This window comes from Felis catus, chromosome C1, assembly GCF_018350175.1.
Source record: "Felis catus isolate Fca126 chromosome C1, F.catus_Fca126_mat1.0, whole genome shotgun sequence".
In the NCBI taxonomy this organism is placed as follows: Eukaryota; Metazoa; Chordata; class Mammalia; order Carnivora; family Felidae; genus Felis; species Felis catus.
Genome location: NC_058375.1, coordinates 175,059,510 through 175,079,053, shown reverse-complemented (window position 1 = coordinate 175,079,053; position 19,544 = coordinate 175,059,510). Strand labels below are relative to the sequence as shown.

The 19,544-nt window shown below is 35.8% G+C and overlaps 1 pseudogene; it reads left to right on the top strand.

The window, feature by feature from the left end:
- Window positions 1–18,263: 18,263 nt before the first annotated feature.
- LOC101099067 lies at window positions 18,264–18,722 on the top strand (annotated as a pseudogene).
- The last annotated feature ends 822 nt before the right edge of the window (window positions 18,723–19,544 follow it).

Below are 19,544 nucleotides of genomic sequence, written 5' to 3'. Positions count from 1 at the left end.
TAAACTATAAGCAAAAATTAAACATCAGATAGTAACAAGTGCTATGAGAAAATAAGATGAAGAACATAAATAGGTAGTGCTAGGGGAGGGCTATAATACATAGACTGGTATTGGGAGGTCTTTTGATGGTAATGTTTGAGCTAAAGAAGAAAAACTGAACCATGTAGATTAATGGAGGAGGAGGAAACATGTAGATGGTTCTACCATCTACTGAACCATGTAGATTTCAGGAGGAGGAGGAAATGGCAAATCCATGAGATGGAAAAAGCTGTGTGTGTTCAAGGAACATCTGAGTGGGTGGCTCTAAAAATGCACTAACATTTACAAAGATGAAAGAGAAATAATTATTAAGACATCTTAACAGAGTAAAGCCTTTGAGAAAGCTCAAACTCTTAGAATTCAGTACCCATTCCATACTTTAGAAATATGAGAGCTATTTAAGCTCTGGCATCTGCATGATACAGAGGTTGGATGTTAAAGTCAAGCTAGTAGCCTCTTTCTACTATCCATTAGGATTAGTTATCTTAAAGGTAGGACAATCTGGAGGTTCTGGTACCTGCATAGAGACTTTCACTTTGTTTTTTCTCTTGCTCTAGTAGTTTGGTGGTTCTCGAATTTTCATGTGCATACACATTACTATACACAATTGTGCACACAAAATTAAGTTAGAAAGACATTGTGTGAGTATACCCCCAACTCCCCAAAATAACTTTTGCAATAAGCAATTATTGGAATGTATTCTGTCTTTAGAATATTATTCCTAAATAAGTTGCAACACAATTATATTTCATTGAAAAGGAACCCATATACTCTGAGATAGTGTAGAAATTTGTTGCTTATGAAAACTTTAAAATACATATTCAAATTAGGTAAGCAAGGAATATCCTTATAATTATTTGCATGCCAATAATATAAACATGACTTTAATGTCATGTCTTTATTAAGTAACAGTTAAATGTTTAAAAAAAGGAAAGGCAAAAGTGATAATTGGTTAGTTGGTTTTACAACTGTTTACAACAGTTTACACCAATTTCAAACGTAATGATCAGATGTAATTTTCCCTTTTGTTGAATGCTACTAAAACCAAAAATACAATAGCCTGGTAATACTATGAAATGGAATGATACACTACTTTCTGTCTCTGCAGGCAATTCAAATTTGACTACAAGGACAGTTTGTAGTGATCAGCAGGCACAGACACTGTCACTGGTATTTCTTAGAATGGTTACTTTGCAGTGTGAAATGTAGTCAAGAAGTCTGTCCCACTTTACTGGGACAGTAAATCTATATCTAAATTTTAGTTTTCAGTGATGAGCCGTGTGCACCCCTCCACCCCCAGCACAGTGGATATTTCTTCCAGTAGATAGTTTACTGAGAACCTACCATGTGTACATGACCCACTGCACTGGATACTAAGAGCATCTCTAACTTCCGAGAGCTTATGGTCTAGTGCATGACCATAGGAAAACAGTTGGTTACACAGTGGTGTGTATACAGATGGATACAGTAACTTAGACCATTAAAATAATTCTGTGTTGTTTTTTTTTTCTTTTAGATAACTAGTGGAGGTATGGATTTCATACATTTCCATCTATGGATCCATAGAAGTATTGCAACTGAGAAGAAAGGGACACGTAAAATAGAAAATACTTTAATTTTTTCTGGCCATTGTTTGCTTTGCTTTAATCTAGACATTGATTTTTGACAGGAACACAATGTGCCTAGTCTGAGAACCCTTCTGTGACATACACTTAAATGAGAGATGTGGCGGCATTATGAATCTCTACAATATCTTCACATTTAGTAAACTGCAGTAGTTGCTGAATGATCAGGGATTGTCAATAACTCCTTTCATGGTTCTCCAGAGATGTACCATCCTACTAGATAGTGTGGATTTGGAAGTTCACCATGTATATTTCGTTATCTACTACTTACTCATGGAACATTGTTACTCAGGAACGATCGAGAAGTTGAATTAATTATCATCTCACTCTTGGATATCAAAGTTGCTCCTAAGTAATATGACTTTTATACCTCTTACTAACTTCTATTGTTCAGAGACAAATTTTGTTAGAACCAACTCTACATGTATAGAGAATTCAGAGTTGATATTTTGCCAATTACCTCTATTTAACATCCATTCTGCTCTTGTGACTATGCTGGTACTCTGACTAAACATTATCAAAATATTATTTCAGATCCATTTATATTGATCAGAGGGTACAATGGAATTAATTCCAAAACAAATCTAAAAGCATATGCTAGAAGTGAACAATTAGCTAAGCCTTCAGTTGAGTTTAATAAAATGAAATCTCTGTAAATAAGGATATAGTACAATAGCATTTTCTAATAGTTTACATCTGATATTATGCATTACATGCCTAATAACTATCTTTTCTTTCCATAAATGAAACCTTCACTTTTGTATTAATAACTGTAATACTAACTGAAATTTTGACCAAATTTTTGTTAATCTCCAGATATATTTTTTACTATTAGTTTATTAATGTTTGATTACAATACAAGCTTTTAAGCAGCATATATTTGAGAATTTTTGATTAGTGAAGGAAAAAATAATCTTGAACTTGGTTATTTATTAATAGGGAGAGAAAATACACACACATACACACACATATATGTGGGTGAAAACATAGAACACTGATTGTGTATGATACACTTTATGCATAAACTTGGATTTTTTATATATTGACATTTCTACAAAATTTTCAGTTATTGGTCATGAGCTCAAAGCCCTTAATCATTCAACTGAAGATTTAATTCAAAATTGGACTCTAAGAGGCCAGAATGAATTATATCTCAAATTTTTGATTCAGTGTTAACATATTATTTTTGTTGTTGTTTTCTTTCAAAAAACAAAATAACTCAATTTTCTAAAAGAAATATCAAAATGAATAGCATGACATGACTACTCACTTACTTATTTCTCTCCTATGTTTGCCATACAGAATACTGTTAGAATTTATTACACAAGAAGTATCAAACCACCATCGAAGTATGCAAACCACCAAAATATAAGAATGCTCAAACATTATACGTTAAGTCTTGTATTGAACAGATATATACCTGCTAATTATTCTAACTTACTTTTATTAGTAAATCATAATTTTATAAAAATATAATTTTAATGGGTTAGAATAACATAGCCTTTATCTGCACATAAGTATTTACATTTTTTTAAATGTACCTGGTCTTGGAAAGAGTTCAATTTTCATGTATGGTATCTAACATTTTTCCATTTACATTAATAAGGATCAGACTATTGTGACCCTCTTCAAAATCAAAATGATTTTCACCTATTAATAAATCTTAACAGCTCTATGATGTAACTAAATATTAAGGAGTGTAATTAAGAAGGCTCATAAACTATCTACTTTCTGGGAATGTACAAAAATTTACTATCACATGACGATAAAGGTGTTAGACCAATGAAAAAGAGATATTGCACGATATAATTTCTTTGAATGCATATTTCCAAAAATGTAAAGACATTCATTAGGTGTTTGTTTCTTGTCATCGACATTAGTAAATATAGAGAGAATATATCTAACATTCTTGTAAGTAATATATATTTTATGCTTGTGATTTTTTCAGGATCTCAGTTGATTTGAGAGCAGAGATCTGATTTTTGAGAAACTAGATAAATAGCATGTCTCTTAGCAGAGTTATCTGTAATATCAATCATTTCTATAGTACTCTGTGCAGGACTTGGAAACAAGACAATAAAATATTAACATTCCTAAGAGTTTCTAAAATGCAAGAGTTCTAGGTGGCTGATTGAAATAATATGTGCATTATTTAGATAAAACCAAGCCGATGGCAATGCAGATTTTTAAAAATCTTTTTGTTTGGGATAATAAAAATTTTAAAGCCAGACATATTTTAGCCCTGATGAAACATTACTCAGATTCTAAGCTTATAAAAACTACAAAAAGGCAGAACTAAGATTATTTTCTTTCTGAAAAAAAAATTTTTTTTGCCTATACTTAAAGAACATGAGGGCTTTAGCTTGGAAGACTGTGAGAGCAAGATCACACTATTTGAATACACTATTGGGGATAAAAAAATACTTGATAAGACTGCTGAAGATTACTTCATTTTAAGCAAATTGCATTTTAATGTTCTTGCCAGATGAGCCTGTAAAAGAAAATTACATATTTCCAACTAAACAGACTAGCATGGCATTTAATTTTTTTCAAAAATATGCGAGTAAATAAGACCATTTACTGACAAAGTATATGATTATTTTAACTGAACCTATTTCACTTACTTGTGTTGTTTTAGTTGGAGTTAGGGAAAAATAAATAAGCTTGGGGAGACCCACTTCTGGAACGACAGTGTGAGGAGCTCTGCAGAGCAGCTCTTCCTCAGCAAAACAACCATAATTGGTGAAAATTACAAAAAAAATTTTTAAAAAGCACCAACCACTTAAAGTATCTGGAAATTGTCCTAAGGACATACAACAACAACAAAAAAGAAACATTTATTCAAGAGAATCTGCAAAACCCAGTAAGAACAGTAAGAGTATGTGGCACTCGTGTCCACTACAGACATGAGTATGATCCGCACCCCCATCAACTCCTGCACTCAGCATGACAGAAGCTCCACTCAAGGAGTGTGTGACCCAAGAAATGAGACTTCCTTTCCCCTAGTTCCCAGTTAAGGACTACAGTATTGTATTCATTTCCTAGGGCTGCTGCAATAAATCACCACAAACTTGGTGGCTTAAAGTAACAGAAATTTTTTCTATCAATCTGGAGTCAAAATCAAGATGTCAACAAAGCTACGCTAACTTCAGATGCTCTAAGAGGGGAATCCATTCATTGCTTCCTCCTTCTGGTGGCTGCAGGTGCTCCTGGACTTGTGGCTACATCTCTCCAATCTCAGTTTCAGTGGTCACAATGTTTTGTCTGCTGTGCATCAATTACGTGGATATTTGTCATTGGATTTAAGGCTCACTCAGATAATCTACATGATCTTTTTACATCAATATCCCTAACTTAGGTGTGCCTGGGTAGCTCAGTTAGTTAAGCATCTGACTCTTGATTTCAGCTTAGATCATGATCTCACAGTTTGTGACATTGAGCCCCATGTCTGGCTCTGTGCTGGCAGCATGGAGCCTGCTCCAGATTCTCTCTCTCCCTCTCTCGCCGCCCCTCCCCCACGCATGCTCATGTTGTCTCTCTAAATAAATAAATAAACATTAAAAAAAGATCCTAATTTAATTACATCTGCAAAGATCCCTTTTCCGAATGAAGTAATATTCATAGGGTCTTGGGATAAGGGTGTGAAAATATCTTTTGGGGCCACCACTCAGCCTACTATAGTCCACTCTCTAGCCTGCCCAAATTTACACCTTCCTCCCCACAAAATACATTAATTCTATCACAAAATTCCCCAAAATTTCAACACAGTACAGCATTAGATCTAAGTCCAAAATCTCATTTAAAGAGCATCAGTTCAAAAGTCCTAAATGTCATCATCTAAATCATCAAGATCAGGTACGAATGATATACTGAATATGATTCATCCTGGAGCAAAATTCCTCTCCATCTGTGGACCTGTGAAACTAGAAAACAAGCTATCTACTTCTAAGATACAATGATGGGTTAGGGATGTGATAACAGTTAAAAACACCCTATTCCAAAATGAGGAAAACAGAAGGAATAAAGAAGACACTGGTCCCAAGCAAATCCAAATCCCAGCAGCCAAATTCTATTAGATTTCAAGGCCTGGGAATAATGTCCTGTGGTTCTGTCCTCTGGACCCACACCTCTGTTGTCTAGATCTACTGCAGCTCCATAGGCCTTTACACTCAGACATCTCCATAGTCTCTGTCCGCTGAACTTGCTCCATAAGCCTTCAGTAGGTCTCTACTTCTTATGTATCTGTGCCTCCAACTTCTGCATCTACACACGTGCTTCTGTCCTTTGCTTTGGAATCGTAGCTCTATAGGCGTTCATGCTCATGTCTCTGTGGGCATCTATGCCTATGGCTCTTTCCTCTATGTCATTCTTCATTTTTCTTTTCGAAAATTTTTAATGTTTATTTATTTTTGAGAGAGAGAGAGATACAGTGCAAGCAGGGGAGGGGAAGAGAGAGAGGGAGATACAGAACCCAAAGCAGGCTCCAGGCTCTGAGCTATCAGCAGATCCCAATGTGGGGCTTGAACTCACAAGCCGTGAGATCATGACCTACGCTGAAGTCAAATGCTCAATCGACTGAGTCACCCAGGTGCCCCTGTCATTCTCCATTTTTCTTAAAGGATAGTACATGTTTGTATCTGAGTAGCAATATCAGACTGTTTACTACTATAGAATTTTGGAAGTCTGGCAACATTGTCTCCTTTCATTTTGTCCTGTTACTTTCCCTTTCAGTATAAGCTGGAAGTATTTCTACTGATACAATGGTTTTTAAAACCTTGTGGGCCTTCTGTATATGTCATGGGGATTTATAGCATTAGAAAAAAAGGTCTTTCACAGGTCGTTCTTAAATTGTCCCATGTCTACTCTCCATAGATCCTTCTTGGCTTATCCCATCATTATTCCTAGCTTCTTTGAGATGGTTGAGTGGATGAATGAGTCACACATCTAATTTCTTCAATAAATGCTTGTTCAGCCACACACTTGGCCTTCTATCCAGAGCACACTTTCCTAGCAGAGAATTTAATATTAGTGTCTTCCATAATATGGATGGGCTGAGAATTTTTCAAATTATCAAAAGCTGGTTCCCTTTTGTTTAACATTTCATTCTCAATTTACCTTGTTCTTCTTATATTTTACTATTGCAACAAGAAGAATCCAGGCCATACCTGCAACACATTCCTTGAGATTCTCCTCAGCTAAATATCCAGGTTCATCACTTATTTTTTCTTCCTTCCTTTCCTTCCTTCCTTCCTTCCTTCCTTCCTTCCTTCCTTCCTTCTTTCCTTCCTTCCTTTTGTTCTTTCGTTCTTTCTTTCTTCCTAATTTACATCCAAGTTTGTTAGCATTATAGTGCAATAGTGATTTAAGGAGCAGATTTGAGTGATTCATTCCCTATGTATAACACCCAGTGCTCATCCCAACAAATGTCTTCCTTAATGCTCCCTACCCATTTAGCCTATCCTCTCACCCACAGCCCCTCGAGCAACCCTCAGTTTGTTCTCTGTATTTAAGAGTCTCTTATGTTTTGTTCCCTCCCTGTTTTTATATTCTTTTTGCTTCCCTTCCCTTATGTCTATCTGTTTTGCATCTTAAATTCCTCACACGAGTGAAGTCATATGATATTTGTCTTTCTCTGACTTATTTTGCTTAGCATAATGCCCTCTAGTTCCATTCATGTAGTCGCAAATGACAGATTCATTCTTTTTGATTGCCAAGTAATACTACATTGTGTGTGTATCTATATCTATATCTATCTATATCTCTATCTATCTATCTATCTATGTATCTGTCGATGGACATTTGGGCTCTTTCCACACTTTGGTTAGAGTCGATAGTGCTGCTATAAACATTGGGGTGCATGTGCCTTTTAAAATAGCACACCTGTATCCCTTGGATATGTACCCAGTAGTGCAATAGTGGGTTGTAGGGTCATTCTGTTTTTATCCAGGTTCATCAAAGTTCTGCTTTCTACACAACTGTAAGACACGATTCAGCCAGGTTGTCTGTGACTATAAAACAAAGCACCTTTCCTCCAGTTTCAAATGACATTTTTCCTAATTTCTTTCAGAGCCCTTAATAGAAGCCCCTTTGAAGTTCTTATTCTACCAACACTGTTCATAACTATATATTAAACCTGCTAATGGAGAAAGGAGACTCTTTTGTACACTGTTGTTTTTGTTTTCATAGAGATACCAGAATGCAAATGAGCAACCCTCAAGTCTGTCTTGCAGACACTATGGGAATCCTGTTAGCATTCTCCGGAGGCCATTGCTTACTGTTTTTGAGGGCTGGTGATGATTCTACATAATACCTAATAATGAACTGCTGGCACTAGAGCTCTGTCTGAGAAGGTATTAATGTTTACCTCATGTGCTAAAGCAGAACAAATCAATCTTGGCAATTTGAGTACAGTAAAACTTACTTGATTGGTCACTAATTAATTCCCTAGGATCTAATTCAGAGTAAGTGCTACTTACTAGCTGATTACATGGAATTTCCCATGAGTTACCTTGCTCTTATGAGCCATGAAACAATAGTAGTTGTTTCACTTCGAGGGAAATCAATGAACCAAGAGTAAGTTTACTTACTTCTACATAAGACTGGCAGAAGTGTTAGCAAATTATAAACAAGGAAATAATCTAATTTCTGACCTACAGTTTTATTTTCATAAGCAGATGTAAATGTCATTGGTTATTGAAATTTTTGGTAAATATACACATATACACAAATATGTATGTACATTCATACGTTATGATGTATATATAAGCAATTTATAATTCATAGTATACATTTATCATGTGTCATATGTCATTTTATGTGTAATATGCGACATATAATATATATAATCAATTCCCAATTATACATGATTCCAAATGGATAATCTAAAAGCCTAGGTGGAATTAAGCTTAATTATTGGAAAAATACTTTTAATTATGTGGGCCAGGGCCCATCAGATGTTAATTGTTTGAAGTGAGTTTTTTAGGAGTTTTTCCCAAGATTATTCTGTAACCTCTAATAAATCTTCTCAGTCTTACAACTGGTTCTGTGGACATGAGCTTGTTTTTTTAAAAAAGATTTAAGGACAATGATTTTATTTCATTTATTTCTCTTATAAAATAAGCACATTGATAACTATTCATTAAAAATAGGAAATAAAAGTGAAAACATATGGTATCTGTCTTTCTCTGTATGACTTATTTCATTTAGCATAACACTCTCCAGTTCCATCCATGTTGCTACAAGAGGCCATATTTCATTCTTTCTCATTGCCATGTAGTATTCCATTGTGTATATAAACCACAATTTCGTTTTTATCCATTCATCAGTTGATGGATATTTAGGCTCTTTCCGTAATTTGGCTATTGTTGAGAGTGCTGCTATAAACATTGGGGTACAAGTGCCCCTATGCATCAAGTCATACAGAGAAAGACAGATACCATAGTTTTCACTCTTGTGTGGATCCCGAGAAACTTAACAGAAGATCATGGGGGAGGGGAAGGGAAAAAAAAAGGTTAGAGAGGGAGGGAGCCAAAACATAAGAGACTCTTGAAGACTGAGAACAAACTGAGGGTTGATGGCGGGTGGGAGGGAGGAGAGGGTGAGTAATGGGTATGGAGGAGGGCACCTGTTGGGATGAGCACTGGGTGTTCTATGGAAACCAATTTGACAACAAATTTCATATTTAAAAAAACAAAGCAAAATAAAAACTCACTATGTTTTCAAAAAAAATAAAAATAAAAATAGGAAATAAAAAAATGGTTTTTTTTAAACGCAAAAAGAAGGGCACCTGACTAGCTCAGTTAGTAGAGTGTGAGACTCTTGATCTTGGGGTTGTGTTCAAGCCCATATCGGGTGTAGAGATTACTTAAAAATAAAATCTTAAAAAAAATAAAAGCAAAATGAGCCCATAATCTTACTGTTTAGAGATAATCAATTGAAAGCACTGTATAATTTTCTAAACATTTCACATATACACTCATTTGGTACTTTTTTCATAAGAATGAAATCATATTTTAACTTGCTTTTTCAACTTATTTTTTTAAATCATTTTTCCATGTGAATTTTTATTAACCTGCTAACTAACTTTAATGACAGAAGAGCATGCCACTTTTTATTAACACATTTTCTTTCCCTGGGTCAGTTAAGCTCTGATAATACACCAAAAGTTAGCTCTAGTTAACCAGTTTCCCTTGAGGGCAAGCATTCTTAAGAACAAGAATGTTCTGATGTATTTCAGAATGATTCTTCTCTGTCCCAGCTGAAAATAAGAGAGGATTATTCTCTGATATTTACTATGGGAATTGGTTGAGCTCTTGAGGGTGAGTCTCATAGGACTGTGGGGTCCTCCCTTTGACTGGGTCCTCTTGACGTTTTTAGTTATCAGAGTGGTCAACATTGGGCCTCCAGCAATTCATCAGAGTTCAGATTTTCCTACCCTGGCACTATTTCTTGGGTAGTTTCAGGTCATGAGTGTCTGTTTTGGTAAGCTATGACTCCCTATATTTGCCTGTCTTTCTTTCTAATCTTAGGGCAGTGGAAGGACTGTGTCCTTTCCTTGCTTAAAGATCCAAGAAGGATTGTTGATTTTCAGTCTTTCCAACTTACTACTTATTGTTAGGAGGAAGTGGTGACTTCCAAGCTCCTTACCTATGGAACTGGAAAGGCTCTCAGTTATACCTTTCTTTGGTTTGCTAAGCTTCTTCAATTTGTAATTTAAAAAATAAATTTGGAAATATTTTGGCCATAACTTTTTCTGTTCCAGTTTCTTTCTTTTCACTCCTGGGACATGCAGATAAAACTCTTGATATTCTTACACATGTCCCTGATATGTTTGTAATTGTTTTCTATTTTTTTCTCTCTGTTCTTTAGATTGAATCGATATTATTGCTCTGTTGTCAGACTTAGCGACCCATAGTTTGTCATCTCTGATCTACTTATAAGCCCTCTGATTAATTTTTATATTTCAGTAATTGTAATTTTTTACTTATAGAATTTCCATTTTGTTCTTTTTTTATAGCTTTCAACTCTCTGCTGAGATTGTTATTTATTCCTTCACAACAAGTATATTTCCTGAGCATACACTAATGGCTTTAAAATTTCTGCCTGTTATTACATCTGAAACCCTTAAGGACTGATATCTTTTCATCGCCTTTTCTCTTGAGTATTGGCCACATTTTCCTGTTTCTTTGCAAGTTCAATAATTTTCAATTGTATCCTGAACCCTTAGGTATTGGATGTGATACAAACAATAGATTCTATTTCTCAGAAGATATTGATTTTTTTTTAATTTGCTTGCTTTTGTTTCTAACAAGCAGTTAACTTGGCTGAACCCTATCCCCAACCCTGCTTCCTTTTGATGAATAGCACTGAAATCTGTTCAGCTTTTTTGGCTTGGCTGGGATCCTGGTAGACTGGCCCACACATGCATAGTTTAGGGGGTCAGCCAGAGATTTGGGCAGAGTTTATATCCACAACATGGGACTTTCTCTGTTTCTCTCCTTTTATTTCTTCCTTTTCTTTCCAACTTCTGTGGTCACCCTAAAAACTCTGTCCTCTGTTTTTTCCTGCTAGAAGCACTGTGGATTCCCTCTCTGAATTTTAGCCACCCCAGTTGTCAACGACTGGTGTTTGTGTCCAGGTGAAGAGATACACAAAAGGGGACCTCATTCAATGCTGCTCCTTTTTTTCCAAATGCCAATTCTCTTGTTTATTATTAGCTGATACACAAAGAAGATTGCAGAATAGAATGGTATTAATTATTCTGCATGAATTTCCAGAGAAAATGATGTAAGATATGAATATTGGTCAAGACAAAGCAGTTTTATAGGAGGTTAAGAAACTTCAGACAAAGGCAAAACACATATAAATTACTTATTTAGAGATAAATTGATATGACACATATACAATGCCATGGTTATAAAGTTGTTCTGGGGCGCCTAGGTGGCTCAGTTGGTTGAGCATCTGACTTCGGCTCAGGCCATGATATCATGGTTTGTGAGTTCGACCCCCACATTGGGCTCTCTGCTGTCAGGGCAAAGCCGGCTTTGGATCCTCTGTCCACCTCTCTCTCTGCACATCCCCCGCACACACTCTCTCTGCCTCTCTCTCAAAAATAAATAACCATTAAAAAAATAAATAAAGAATAAGGTTATAAATTTATGGAATAAATAAGCACTTGAATGTCATGAGAATTTAATTCTTAATTAGATACAATTTTAATCTATGAAGAATATAAGTTTTAGAGCGCAAAGTGAATATCTGCCAATTTTTCTGTAAAGCATATTTTCCTAGGAATTATATATACTAACATTTTATTCTATTCAACTGTATATTTTTAATAAATCAAAAATATTTTACATGCATGCCCCCTCGGAAAAAATAAGTCACCACTACTTTTTACCTTTATCAGCAATAGCTATCAATCTCAGGTATCATATTTATTGAAGGTCGGCTTCATGAGATTGAATGAGAAAATGGCCACTTATTGTTTTTTGCCTCAGGGAATTTCATTCAGCTGAACTAATGTGACTTTAACAGTGTAAGGACAGAGATCATTTACTAGAAGGGACCCATTTATTATAAAATCTAAGAACATGAATTTTGTTCTACTGTTATTCAGTATACTTGAAAACAACTTACCAAATGTTTTCCATTTTATATACTATTACCATCCATAGTTGAAGACAAATAGGTACAGTGTGGAGATGATTAATCACAATGAGATTTGGCGCTAATTTATGTGGTCAATGGATGTGCTAATGGGAAGAAAGCTAAGAGGTCAACAGTGAACTCATTCCCAGTGTCTGTTTCTAAGGAACGTTAGCCCACTCACTTTCTCTGCCAAAGGGGGAACCACCATCTACTATATATCACCCCTCATAAAGATTTATAATCTGTACTAACATATTAGCATAGTAAAAGTCCTGTGATTTCTGTGATAAGGGAACCTATTTAATGGTGTTTAACCCAGTGTTCCCTAAACATATTCAACTACAAGTATCTTTTTCACACATGAAGGGTTACTAAATACTGATGATACAAAGAGGTGAAACTGGTTTTTCCATGTGTTAATGAGACCTGACATCTTGAGTGATTAGTAATGTAAAGTGAGAAGAAGGAAACTAACTTCATTAGAATGATAGTCTAAACTTCTTTTGATTTGGATGTTTCTGTGGGCTTGACCTATGAAAACCCATTTAGGTGTCCCATGGAAAAAGATTTCACACCAAAGCATCTCAGATCTGATGACATTTTAAAGAAAGCAGTGTTCTAGATATGGATCTCTCTTTTCCTCATTCTGTGTATTTGGGTGTATGTATACAAGGATGTGTTTGGCATACAAAAGAGGAAGTGTATGTCAAGGGCAACCTGAGAGTTGTAAGAAATTAATACCGGATTTTAGTGCATGGATATGGATGTCTAATGTCAACTGAGTGGGCAGGCCTCTCAGAAGTATTGTTTGGACCCTTATAGTGGACCATCAATTCTTTTATAGGAAATCTCACCCAGAGAGTATCCTTTTCATCCCTGCTGCTATAAACCTGTTTGAAAAGATGGCCCTTAATATCAGAGAGGATGAAGATGTCAGACTCAGTGCATCATATGCACAATTCTGAAATTAAGTTTTTCTAATAGTTCTCTCAGTGACATTTGCTCTATTTCACGATGTTATAAATGCAATGACCATTGCCCACAATTCTCTTCCTTCCTTGTTTATCCTGGCAAATGTCCTAAAGGACTCAGCTCTGTGTCATTTCTAATGTAAAACATTCATCAACACCCACACTAACAGAGTTAACTGATCATTCTTTTTTCTTCCTGAGCACATTCTTTATGTGTTCATATTATATTACAGCTGTTTGTTCATTTATTGTGACATTCTTGTGGGTTGGGTTTTGACATATCATTTTGCTTATATTGGTATTTAAGCCATGTCTAATATCTAGTAGTACTCTAGTAGTGCTCAGCAAACATTAGTTGATTGAATAAAGAAATAAACATGAGAGTTTCTCTTCTTCTTTTTAAATATTCCTTTACTCTTGTCCAGGTCTAGGTTGTAAAAATTTCAGTTTCTCTTTCAATTTTTCAATTTTGTTGTCCAAAAGGACAACAGTCTTGGCCCCCCTATTTATTTATTTGTTTGTTTGTTTGTTTATTTATTTATTTATTTTTAACTTTATTTATTTATCTTGACAGAGAGAAAAGAAAGAGAGAGCGTGAACGCGCGTGTGCGTGTGTGTGAGGGAGGGGCAGAGAGAGGGGAGGAGAGAGAATCTCAAGCAGGCTCCACACTGTCAGTGCAGAGACTGATGCTGGGCTCAGACGCACAAACTGTGGTGAGATCAGGACCTGAGCTGAAACCAAGAGGTGCACGCTCAACTGACTGAGCCACCCAGGCACCCCTGCCTCCTCTTTTAAAAAAGAGTACATTCAAAGAAGTCATAAAATGAGTGGGTATCATTTTTGGATGCTTCCTACATGAGGTACTGCTTGTTTAATTTTTATTTAATATGGATTATTCAGGATAAAAAATAACTATTTGTGACTAACAGAAGTCATTTTAGTGCATCAAAAATTACCACATTTCTTTTTAGATTTTTTTATCCTTTAGGCAAAATATTTTCCACCTGGGAAATATTTCTGATAGCACCTGTTTGTTTTTAAAATCTATCTAGAACAGAATGTCATATTTTCTTAAGAAGATAAATTCACCATGTATTTGTTCCAATCAATTCCAGAAAAACTGTTAACTGGCACAGAGCAGTCGGCAGCAGCCAGCTGTCATTTCACAAGCCTTCCTGTGTACCTGTGTACCTACCCACCAACTCTCCACCTGTGGAAACTGGCACTTAGATGGCAAACAATTAAAGTGAATAATACACATCAATACTCATTGCTCATATACTGAAAGGTGATCTATCTACCTTTTTTTAGAAACAGCACTGTGGCAATTTTGTTCAGGATTTGAGGCCACCCACGGGTTTAGTTAATGTGGTGATGTTTTGTAGCTACCTAAAGAATGAAATGCTTTCCCAGTAGATAGACTCTTGACTCTTTCGGTAAATTGATCCATAATATGTTAAGAAACATTCTTAAGGAAAAGGGACAGGTATCACTGGAATGTTTAAATATAATAAAAAATGCAGAAAATTTATAAAGTGGTTGGGCACTTAGGTAAGCAACAAATGCTACTATCCCTGTCTCTCTTGCAAATGAAATACAATGTTTGGGTCCTAGGGGAATATAAAAACAAACAAAAAGGCTCAACAGGCTAGTATTACATCATTTTTTTTAAATAAGCATTCTTAAATCAAGAACTGATACACATCTTTTCAATGCCTATTAAATTACACGGAATGGAGCAAATATCATTGTTAGGAGTACAGTCTCACACCTTGTATGACCTACGCTTATTTTAATACATATGTGCTATGTGTGAATGTAACTGAAAGTCCTATCTCAGAATCACTAATACACAAAACCCCATTTATTGCTCTTTACTTAGATAAGATTGTTATCTTTGTATGAAATCAATATTTTAAAGAAATTCTAAAATTTGATGAATGCATATCATTTCTGAATCTGGGTGTGCCCGATGTTTTGAAGATCTGGGTCAATTTAATTGTGTGTGATTTAATTTGGGGTTAAGTAGTAAGATCGTGACGTTTAGCAACATGGTACTTAATACCCAAAAGAAAAATTCATGAAGTAAATCAACCAGTAAGTAACTATTATTTCAAAACATTGTAATGATATTTTATGTTTTACAAACTTATGTGCCACCTATTATCAAGTAAAGGTTTCATAAATGAGGATGCTTCTGGGGTTTATTCAGAAGAGCCAGATAAAACATTTTGTGAGGAACACATAATACATATTGAGGAAATTGAAGCTTCCTCGATGTTCCTGAGGCTGTCTCATACTGTTTTATCTGTATCTAAAATTTTGAGAGCACCTTGAGCTGTAAGGGATATTAGGTTTAGAATAAAAATATTTGGGTTCCAGGCTCAGTCTTTCAGTGACAAACTTCTTAGTTTTCTCTCATTTAAGATGGGTGTGTTGATACCAAACATAAAGTCAATAAAAGCAAAAATAAGCCAGTGGGACTACATTAAACTGAAAACCTTCCGCACACAAAAGGAAACCATCAACTAAATGAAAAGGAACTTATTCAGTGGGAGAAAATACTTTCAAATCATATATCTGACAAGAGGTTAATATCCAAAATATACAAATAATTCATACAACTCAATAGCCAAAACCCAAACAATCTGATTTAAAAAATGAGCAGAGAATCTGAACAGATATTTTTTCCAAACAAGACATCCAGATGGCCAACAAGTACATGAAAAGATATTCAACATCACTAATCATCAGGGAAATGCACGTCAAAACCACAATGAAATATCACCTCACATCTGACAGAATGGCTACTGTCAAAAAGGCAAAATCAACAAGTGTTGGTGAGGATGTGAAGAAGAGGGAATTCTTGAGCACTGGTGGTAAAAATGTAAGCTGACGCATCCACTGTGGAAACCAGTATGGAGGTTCCTCAAAAAAATTAAAAATAGAGCTACCATATATGATCCAGCAATTCCCCAAGAAAATAAAATTTACCAAAGAAAACAAAAACACTAACTCAGCAAGACAGATTACATGTTCATTGCAGCATTATTTACAATAGCCAAAACCATGGAAACAATCTAAATGTGCATCAATGGATGAATGGATAAAGATGTGGGGGGGGCGCCCGGGTGGCGCAGTCGGTTAAGCGTCCGACTTCAGCCAGGTCACGATCTCGCGGCCCGTGAGTTCGAGCCCCGCGTCAGGCTCTGGGCTGATGGCTCGGAGCCTGGAGCCTGTTTCCGATTCTGTGTCTCCCTCTCTCTCTGCCCCTCCCCCGTTCATGCTCTGTCTCTCTCTGTCCCAAAAATAAATAAACGTTGGAAAAAAAAAAAAAAAAGATGTGGAATGTGGCATGTGCACACACACAGATATTACTCATCCATAAAAAAGAATGAAATCTTGCCATTTGTGACAACGTGGATGAACCCAGAAGGCATTGTGCTAAGTGAAATAAGGCAGACAGAAGAAGATAAATACCACAAGATCTCACTTAAATGTGGAGTCTTAAACAAACAAACAATAAAACAAAACTGAGCTCACAGATACAGAAAACAGAAAAAGATTGGTGGTTGCCTGAGGTAGGGGTGGGAGTGGGCAACAAGGGTAAAGGAGTCAAAGGCACAAATTTCCAGTTATGAAATGAATAAATCACAGGGATGTAATGTACAGCTTGGTGACTTTAGTTAATAATACCGTACTGAATATTTGAACGTAGCTAGGAGAGATCTTTTAAGTTCTCATCGTGAGAGAAAAATTTATAAAAATACATGGTGACGGATGTTAGCTGGACTTATTGTAGTGGTCAATTTGCAGTGTATACAAAATTGAATCATTACATTGTACACCTGAGACTAATACAATGTTATGCCAATTATATCTCAATTAAAAAAAAAGAACAATATCAAAATTAAATAAAAGAATGGGTGTGATAATGACTATTCTATCTAATCACCTCATAAGGCTATTAAGAGGAAGGTACATGTAGGTCAGGGAAATTTTAAAAGTACTTAAAAAACAATACAAAGTTCCAGGGTACTAAAGGACACGGGTATTTGGAATGCTGAAAACATTTCTGTTTATGAATTTCCTTACATTTTCCTTAGATGAACTTTGGTTTTGGCTTTCCAAAATTTATCTTTACCTGCTCTTCAGAATGTTACTGCACTGTTGTTCTAAAAGTAAAGACTGATAACACCCTCAATGAATCATTTTTTTTTTAAAATAATACTTACTGTACTTCAGCTTTCTTATATGATTTTCATGTAATCATGAAGAAAAGATTTCAGTAGGTATTTTATTTTGCTACAAGGTTTGGTTTGTTTTTGTTTTGTTTTTCTCTGCTCTTGTTATTTTGAGTAATATTTTTATCTATGGACTTCTTACATTTTAAACTAAGTTTAAATGAGTTCTGAGTTTTCCAAACAGAAAACATATTTTTCATCTCAAAAAAATTAGCATATTGAATGTGATGAAGAACAATTGTTAACTCCTAGTTAATACGTGCCTGAACTAACTTTTGCTGTATCTATTTGTATTGACTCAGACCTTGAAGCTTTCATGTCTTTTAGGACCCAGGGTGATGTAGTAAATCTGCTATGTGGTAGATAATATAAGGTATGTGGAAATGAAGTTCCCCAAACTCTTAATGGATTATTTATGGTGCCTGCTAGGTACAGAGGACAGTTTAATTCATTTAACCATGAGGCTTTTTTTTTTCTGACTAGAAGATTTATTTTTAACACCTTTAAAAAAAGTGAAAATAGGTTTCCAGATACTAATTCCAAAATCACAGTAGCCCACAGCAAGGGATATAAAGATTTCTTCTTGAAGTGTATTGACACTGACAAAATTTAAAAGTTTACCAAAGTTAATTCTTTAAATTAAAGACATACAATGAATAAATAATATAGTGATTCTTAAAAAAGGAAACTCTTTATGGTGGTTTTTTCTGCCTCTTCGCCGGCCACTGGGAAGATGGCAAACATTTAAACTGAGCGTGTCTACCTAAAACAGACAACTATCTTTGAAATAAGAAGACAGTCTTGCTTGGAGAAACTGGCAAGGAGAAGTTCCCACAACATTACAAAAATATTCGTCTGGGCTTCAAGATGCCCAAGAAGGCCATTGAGAGGAACTACACTGACAAGAAATGCCCTTTTACTGGTAATGTCTCCATCTGAGGGTGGATACTTTGTGGTGTGGTGGAGGACCACTGTTATCCGTTGAGCTTACCTCCACTACATCTGAAAGTACGACTGCTTTGAAAAATACTATAAAAACATGTCCGTGCACCTGTCCCCCTGCTTCAGGGATGACCAGATCGGCAACACTGTCACAGTGGGCGAGTGCCAGCCTTTGAGTAAGACTGTGTGCTTCAATGTGCTCAAAGTCACGAAGGATGCTGACACTAAGAAGTGATTCCAGAAGTTCTGAGACTAGACAGCTGCCCACACTCCCCAAAGAAGATAAAGTTATTTTTCCAGTCAAGAAAAAAAAAAAGAGTTTTCCAAATAAAACACTTTTGAGACATTTGAAAGCTTCCAAAAGACTTCCAAACTCTGACCAATCTTAGAACACTGGTTTCTGTGTTTGGTATTTAATTATACTCCACAATCTGGAAGGCATTGAAAGGTATATAATACATAGCATGTTTACAATACTTGCCTTATATCTGTATCTTTTTAAACATCTGTATTAAACTATCCTATCTACTACCATCTGAAATTTATAGTTTATTCACAAAAACTTTTTGATAATTTATGTGTTCTCTATATATTTTTCCATATTGTTGTCTGCTTTTCTTTTTTTTTAATTAAAATTTTTTGTTTATTTTTTTTTTTTAATTTTTTTTTTCAACGTTTATTTATTTTTAGGACAGAGAGAGACAGAGCATGAACGGGGGAGGGGCAGAGAGAGAGGGAGACACAGAATCGGAAACAGGCTCCAGGCTCTGAGCCATCAGCCCAGAGCCTGACGCGGGCTCGAACTCACGGACCGCGAGATCGTGACCTGGCTGAAGTCGGACGCTTAACCGACTGCGCCACCCAGGCGCCCCTGTTTATTTATTTTTGAGACAGAGAGAGACAGAGCATGAACGGGGGAGGGTCAGAGAGAGAGGGAGACACAGAATTCAAAGCAGGCTCCAGGCTCTGAGCTGTCAGCACAGACCCGATGCAGAGCTCGAACTCACGGACCATGAGATCATGACCCGAGCTGAAGTCGGACACTTAACCGACTGAGCCACCCAGGCGCCCC